Here is an 8569-nt window from a genome sequence, read left to right as displayed (position 1 = left end):
TCTTATCTGCTTTCAGCACCACTCTCCCTGTGGTACTTAGCCAGACTTGTTGAAGATTTTCAGAGCAATTGGTTTGCAAGCTGTCACTGCTAACCCTGGCTCTAGCCTCAGAGGTGACCTTTCTCCAGGCTGGATTATTTATGTGTATCCTGCAGCCTCGCTAGGGAAGTGTGTTTTGGCTCCCAAACAAAGATTACTGTCTCCTATATGACCTCAAAATATTTCCTTGCACATGGCTCTCCACTGGGATACTTTGCTGAAGTTTGCTGACTTTTTAGTTACTTGAGATTGTTTCATTCTTAAGGTACCAGGGGCATCTCTTTGGGGATCGATTGTACCCAGTACAAATAGGTTAAACAATGTGTGCTACAGACAGAGGGTGTAATTTTCAAAGACGAGTGTTCCAGAAGTCTTTGGAGCAATAGACAGTAGCACTGCCCAAGGTAAAGAGGACAGAATATATTTTAGAATTTGGAACTATGGCTTAGTATGGCTTATTGGTTAGGATCATGGCCATTGTGAGCCCTGACCTGGCTTTAGATATCATCAGCTTTGCCATAGCAGTTTGATTTTGAAAAATCAGCTGACCTCACAAGCTCCACTTTCCTCAGCTGGATTATAGTAGTCATCTCAAGAGGGTGTTACACAGAGCAAAAGAGATATTATGGGTATGCTTGCCACATAGGGACTGCTCATTACAGAGTAATTACTTATATATCATTTAAAAAATTAATCACAATATGTAGTCATAATTCTTATAGTGACAGCTTTTAAAGCTCAGAGGACGTCATACATACATCTATTATAACAGTTAATACTTGTACGGTCATTGTTCTATTGAACAGTTGCCTAGGCTAGACTAAATATTAGACACTCTCATGTATTGTTGCCTTCCTGGTATCTCGTGTATGCCCTGACGTCCAATTGGTGCCCAGTATTTGATGATTGAAAGAACGGTTGCGACTGTTGACAGCAACAAGTGCAACTGCCTTTTTACGTCGTAAGCGCAGCATGTCTATGCGCAATCATGTACTTAGGTATCTGTGATAAAAATACCCACAACCCCTAGTCACTGCATTCATCATGCATTTCAGAAGCAGCGACTGAAGGAAAGTCCTCTGGATTTTTGCTCCCCCTTCTTCACACAGGAGAGAGCAGAGTGTGGAGCAAGGCCCTCGCACAGCGCTCAGAGCGAAGTAAGCTTGCTGTTTTGGAAAGTGACTGTGCTGTGGTTCACATATGGAAAGGCTGTCGAACCGTGGTCAGAAGGACATGGACTGTGGGTTTTTTGTCTTGTTTTGTCATGGTAGGTGGGCTTTTAAACACTTACACTAGCCTAGGATTTTCCTGGATCTTTCTTAGGCCTTCTGACTTTTGTTTTTCATTCTTCTGGGGCATCAGAAACGGAGCACGCCGTGTTTGCGGTGTGCCTGCGTTGTTATGATACAGTACGCTCTATGGGTCAGTGGAGAAACTTATATCAGGCTCTGATAACTCAGAGGAGTGCAAAGGCATCTTGATTAGGGTTTCTGATAAAAAATAACTCTTTGTTAAAATAATAATATTACCATCAATCCATAATTAGCTGTAGTTACACCGTTATTCACTTGGAGTGAAGGCACTATTTGAAGCAAGATATAAAGAAATAAATCTACTCTTTCTTTTCAAATCTTCAGTTTTTAAGGCTTACTCACTTTATTTCTCTAGGAATTTATTTTCTAGAGCATGCCTTTCCTCTCATCAGAAGCCCTTTGCTGACTGAGCACACTGCACTGAGTAGAGCCTTGAATGCACTTAAAAACTCCCTGAGGTGGGTCTGGGTTTAAGTCAAATACTCCTGTCTTCCTCCTGTAAAAATGACGACACTGACAATAAACAAGACGTAGAAAATACCTCCATAACCTTTCATTCCAGGTATATGAGAAAAGTATAAAAACTTATATTTCCTCAACCTATTTCTTCCCCCTTTACGCATAACACCTTCAAATACTTCAAGTTACCTTTCTGGGAAAAAATTTAATCTCCCACTGCAGTTTTTTTCACTGTACATCTATATCTTTAAACACACACACACACACACACCCCTATACAATAATAATAGAATTTTGATCTTTTCTGGCATTTTTGAATCTTTCAGTGTCCAGATTACTTTTGGAAGGAAGGAAGCCTCTCTGAAGGGTGCAGAGACTGCTCCAGGACAATTTCTTGCTGAGGCAAACCAACAACTGGTTGGATAGAGACAGATTTTCGTGAAATTCAGAAAGTCACCTTCAGTAGGTTCTAAGTCCTTCTTTTCTGGAGACCTTATTAGTTAAGTCACTTCCATGTTTTCTAAAGAAATCCTCCTGGTGTATTTAAAATACACAATTTTAAAAGCAAATGAAAAGTTCCCATATTGCTGTCTCCAAAGACAGAAAAATATTCTATACATCTCAGCAACTCCATCATGGTGGTATTGATTCTTGTATTTTCTTAGGAGGATGAGGGAACAGAAGAACATGAACATATAATCATATGATTTAGATACAACCCTTATTGACAAGCCCAAGTGACTACTTCAAGGCATTAGAAGAGAAAGTCCAGGGGCAACATCCTGATTAAACATAACTGACTAAAGCGAGAGTTCTGCATAAATACTATTATGTGTCACTGCTGATTTTCTCTTTTAACACAACTGAAAATAAATTGCTTATATTATGCCCATCATCCCACCTTGAGTGGAATTCCCTTAGTGTAGGGAATTACCAGAAGTAGGGTTGCCTTGCCCCTGAAAAATTGTGCAATAAATAAAGTTTATTTTTGCTACTATCTTACCTCCCCTCTCCTTAGGTCCTGATTTCCTGTAGTTATTCCTCAGGCTCTATCCTGTGTCCGATTCCCAAGGGCCTCCTTGCTGTCAGTTAATAATAGCTTTCAATGCTGTTATTCTTCTCAGAGTTTTTGCATTTTAATAGGGCCCCCAGGGATTAAAATGCCTCCAAAACCAAAAGAGTGAATCTCTAATGGTGGAATTTTAGGTATTTGTGACAGGCATTGTGGGAGATTTTATGGGGAGGGTTCTCTCTGAAGAGAAACACCCTGACAGCCTTCAACTCCACTGACTTGGTATGGTTGGCCCTACAAAGGAGTACGGGAATGTGAATTAATCAGCAATGAAATACTGAACTTCACTGAAAAGAAAACCTTAAACTTTGCTAATTATAACTTAATGTTTTAATCAATTTTCCAATAAGTGAATATGTGGTAACAGTGGAGGCTTTCTAGCTGGAAAAATTATAGGATATCTTAGGGAAGGTTTCTGAGTGATGGTGCAAGAGAGATCTGAGACTGTTGGGATGCAAATGTTTAGCAATGGTCTTCCAAGTTTTACCCCCTTACTGCAGGAAGCAGTCGCATTGAAGCAGAGTAGAATCCGGGGATTAACTCCTAGGTAAAGGCCTGAAATGCTAATGAACCTTCTACTGAACTGTTGTTTCCATATACATTTTTTTTTTCATGGACAAAAAAAGAAAAGAAGCCAGGATATTCTTCTCACCATTGTCCAGCACAAGAGGATGTCAGATTCCTGCACTTTATCTGGACCTCTCTATCACCCTTTTTCCCCTCCCCCTGCTAAGTAAACAGTGGAGCTTCATCCATTATTCAGTTATCAGAGACTGTCAGGATTTTCTGGCTGTGGAACTTGGGAGTTCTTACATTTCTTTAAAAATGTGGAAAAATGTATTTGTAAAACTGCTGGAAAGGGAAATGAAGAAAGATATCAACTCCTACAATATAATTAATCCTTGCGAGCATCTCCCCCAGAGGGCTAGCTTGGGTTTTTCTTTAGTGATGGGAATTTAGTTTTATTTCTTTTTTTGGTTGTCATTATTCACACTTAACTACCTGTGGCAAGTACTATGGAGGAGAGAGACTATTGTAAACAGGTTTGGGGCACAGAGGAAGGAAGGGCTTTGAAACTGTGCCCCGTGAGAAAAAGCACAGAGCAGCTGTGCACGGCTCTACCTAGAGCTGTAAACACACCGCCCTCCCCACCAACCAAGTGTTACAAATTCTACTTTTATTGCTCTTGGAAGGCTTTCTGCAATGTTTTCCATGTTGAATGCTGCAGTTTGAAGTCTTTTTTTTGGAGAGATTTTCCAGGTCAAAAGTTGCAGGTATAAGAATATTGAAAGGAATGTAAAATCTTGTGCATGTAAATATATATTTTAGGGCTTTCATCTTTGTAATCAGGGATGCTGACCTCTACATTTGGAAGTGGAGAACAAGCCTTACAAGGAGGGGATTGAAACACAAGAGGGATGCAGAGATGATTGCAGGAGCTTCCCAAACACTTAAAATGGGCCCCTAGCTCCACTTCCAGATGATGGCCCCTATAGGCTGCTAAGAAATCACCGAGCCTGAATTGTTGTCTTGCTTCCTCTTTGTCATGGTAGGATGCAAGGGGCTCTGGACATACAGACAGAAAATGGAGTTTAAATTTAGCAGTTCCATTTGCTGTGCCTTCTAGAGTTGACAATTTCAATCAGGGGATTCATTTTACCCTCACATTTTGTGAAAGTTTTCTTTTTCTTCCTTTTGCGGGGGGGCAGGGGGTAAATTGCAAAGCACTATTGGAACATTAGGTATAAGGAAGATGGAAAACTTATTCTGGTGAATTTAATCACAATCTGCATCAATGAAGCTAGAATATATTATTAAATGCAGAAAGAGTACTCAGAATAGAAATGGGTGAGCCTATGTTGGTACACAAAGAAAAGGAAGCAAACCCATTTCCTTTTTAAAAAAATAAAGTGATTACTGTTAGAGTGGTGCATTACTGTAAACTTGATGTGGTCATAATTTTAAAAATGGTTGAAAAATTCGCTCATGGGAGGACGTAGGTATTCAGGTAGAAATAACGACAACAATGATAACTGACACTCAGGAAGCACTTGGTGTAGATGTAGGGAGAAATGTTGAAAGGAGTGATCTCGTTAGGGAGATCCATAGCTTGTGAACAATCATACATCAAAGTCACCAACATTATCTCAAAGAGAAGAGGGTCTCAGGGGAAAGTTACAGAGCCTCATATGTTTCAGCATATTTGTCACTGGCTGCATGGAAACAAAGAAGACATCTGTGCAAATCCAGGCAGACTGGACAATAAGATTGGTGAAATGATCAAGATTTAACATAGACTCCAATGAAAACAGATACCTGAACACTAACAATTCAGATACAAGGGAGTTGGTCTATAAAGATAAACACAATGGGGATTTTATAATTTAACAGGGAGATAAAAACAAAAACTAAAAAAAGATGAAATAAATAAAATAAGATAATATAGAACTTAAGCCTGAATTTGAATTCATTTTAATACCAATTTGTGTAATCATGGGCAAGTTGCACTTACTTCCTAATAGTGTTGATGCTCTCCTCTATCAAATAGGGTAATAGTATCTACTCCACAGTGTTTTTGTGTGGACTTAATAACAAAGTGCACAAAGTGCGTGTCAGATATTTAACATAGTAGCACCCAATACATTTTAGCCTTTATTATTATTATCACTATCATCATAGTTATTTATTATTTAAGAATAATATAATATGGGTATAAGGGGTCAAAAGGTACAAACTTCCAGTTATAAAATAAATAAGTCTGATGGGGATGTAATGTATAGCATGGTGGCTGTAGTTAATATGGTATTGCATTTTTGAAAGTTGCTAAGAGAGTTGATTATAAATGTTCTCATCACAAGAAAAAAGTTTTTAACTATGTATGATGATGGGTGTTAACAAGAATTATTTTGGTGATCACTTCACAATATTTATAAACATTAAATCTTTATATTGTATACCTGAAACTAATACAATGTAATATATCAATTATACGTCAATTAAAATTATATAATAATATAACATATATACTATCATATAATTATGTAATATATTCTATATCATTTACAATATATGTATAAATACTATGGTAGAGTTATCCTGTCCTGGTGGGTAACTGCAAAGTTAATGGAGATAATGATGAATTTTAATATTTGGTTTAAAAAATGAATTGTGCAAGTAAGGACTGAGGAAGTTTGATTTAACAAATGTTCATGTAAAATGGAGTTGGAGGTTTTTTTTAAGAAGGCTTTCTTTTAACCAGTAGTGTAAATTAGTTACTGAAAAAGATAATGGCTGAATTGATAAAAGCATATTGTCCAGGTCAAAGAAGAGTCTGCTGCACTCTAAAATAATCAACCCCTGTATGAAGGACTGTGCTTGGCTATGCGTAGCAGATTCTGAGGTGGATGGGTTAGAGTACCTCTTGAGTTTTGAGCAAGGTGATGAAGGCTGAGAATGCAGGTCATAAAGGGGAAATTTGGAAGGGACAGGGTAACAGCCTTAAATGGGTTGTCTGGTATCTCAATGATTGTACCCACGGGATTTTAACTTACAGAGGTGATCGAGTGACAACACAGAAAGGCTAATGCCATTGAAAGAAGATTTTCATTACTTAAAATCCTCAGAAGAGGGCCATGGCACATCGTGCAGGGCCACGGGGGAAAGCACCACTGTTGGTCAGGAGGCAGAAAAGAGTGAGGGAAAAGCATAAACCACCAACTTTCTTGTGTTTTCCATGGGAAAGGCAAGGCAGAGCAGGGGAAAGAGTTTAGGACTGGCTAGGCTGAAAATTCCAGTAGGCTTTAGGGTATAGGGGATACTCGTAGTTGTCTAATACTTGGCCTTGAGTTGATTTAGGGCAGAGGAAATTCTGGCTTGGTGTGTGAGAGTTGGATAAGGAGGTGATTGGTGTATGGTTTGGGATTGATTGGTTTGGTTATGAAAAGCATGTTCACAGGTAAGTTTCATATTACCTTAAGAATTAGCTAGCCCTGGAAGGAGCAGTCTATCCCTGGCCAGCTAGCCATGCCCCCACAAGATGTTAAAATATCATAAATGTAGAAAATAAAAAATATGATTAATATATCAGGGCACAAGCTGTAGCTCTAGGGGAAGATCTAGGAACCATGGGAAGAAGTTCTGGGATGCAGATTTTAGGGAAAAAAATATTTCCATGAAATAAAGCCATCCAAAAATGGAACAGATGTCTTTGTCAAATAGGGAGTGCCTGAATCCAGGTATATTCTGAGATGGGATCACCAGGTCATTCATGTTTTAGGTGGGATTCCTTCAATGACTGGGAGGTTGGAAGAAGACCCAAATCATAGATTCTATTATTCTATAGTTAACTGAAGGTCTTGTTTGTGAAAAAAATTATATGGGAATCGTTCCTCTTTGTGTTCTACTTCTTAACTTCTCAGGGATAGGACTAATTTAAAAAGACAACAATTCAGCAATTGAAATAAATAGCATTTTTTTTTACATAGTTGTAATAACTGGGGCTCTGACTGGAAGGATTGGAAGCAAGCCACTGGAAAAAGAACCCCTATTTCAGTGCCAGTTAAGGGGAAGCCAAGTAGCCAGACGCCTTAGTTAAAAACAATGGGCTGACCTTGAGTTCTCTTGAGAAACTAGGGATTATAAGATTTGTATTGGCAAAGTCTTCGTATGAAGTCATTCTTCCACTAAAATGTATTGAGCCCTTGCTTTGCCTTGTTCACTGGGGGACTTTAGTGTGTCAGTACCATCTTTTACAATCAGCTAATTTATTAGCTACCATTTTAATGTGTTCCCATTAAATATTAAAAGATTCTAAAGAATAGTAAGATTCTCAGTTTCCTCTTCCTTAAAATAATGAAGTTGTACTAGAATGATCTATCAGTTTTCTACTGATTCTGAAGTTCTTTGATTCCATGATTTCTGTGGTACTCTAAAAACTCTACCCCTTGGGTTAACTCAAGTCACATGCGCTTCATTTTGTTGCTGGCAGGATACCATTTGTCTATCCAGTGGTGTCCTAGGTGCTTTCATGTGTTAGAAGGTAGGCAGTATTGCTCTTTTTTATAGCCAAAGAAGCTGAGGCTTGGACAGATTAATAATGTGTCCAAAATCACACACATAACAAGAGGAAGATTAGGAGAAACTAAATTTGCCTGGGTAACTTTTCCTATCTGTTGCAGAGTTCTAGATTATAATAATGCATCAATAGCTTTCAGTGAATTGTGTTAGGAATGCCGTTCTTTGACAGTACAGTTACTGCCTTTGGCTTGGAAGTATTGATCATTATATCTAAGATCTGAGAACTAAATGTGTAACTATGGTCCCTTTTCCTCCCTCCCCAGTTAAGAGTGACTTTGTTTTTTCTGGTGGGGGTGTGAAGGGGAAAAAGCAAAAAGGGGAAAAATATATCTGAAAAATTATGGAAATATTTGGATTTTTCTTCCATTTAATTAAATCCTTTTTATTGATTACATTCCCTGTGATTTGCTTTTCTTTCCTGTGACTTATTTATTTTATAACTGGAAATTTGTACCTATTAATCCCCTTCTCCTATTTCTCCTATTTATTTATTTTTTTACTCCATAAGTTTAATACTAATTTTTTGTTTATCCTAATACTACAAGAAGAAGATTCACTCTCACTTTTAAAATTCTGTTTTTATATGCAAGGACAGGCACCTGCTTTGCTT

General features: G+C 38.1%; 1 long non-coding RNA gene across 2 annotated transcripts in view; it reads left to right on the top strand.

The window, feature by feature from the left end:
• The first annotated feature begins 1099 nt into the window (after window positions 1–1099).
• Window positions 1100–8569, top strand: part of LOC148107358 (uncharacterized) — a 40988-nt gene continuing 33518 nt past the window's right edge. The window contains exon 1 of one of the 2 annotated variants that reach the window (XR_015722500.1): window positions 1100–1196. This is a non-coding gene — a long non-coding RNA (uncharacterized LOC148107358). Of the gene's footprint in view, window positions 1307–8569 lie in introns of both variants that reach the window. The other variant, XR_015722501.1, reaches the window with a different exon arrangement.

This window comes from Ursus americanus, chromosome 31, assembly GCF_024610735.1.
Source record: "Ursus americanus isolate L20-20 chromosome 31, mUrsAme1.1.p, whole genome shotgun sequence".
NCBI classification, from domain to species: domain Eukaryota; kingdom Metazoa; phylum Chordata; class Mammalia; order Carnivora; family Ursidae; genus Ursus; species Ursus americanus.
This window is presented reverse-complemented; position numbering and strand designations above follow the sequence as displayed.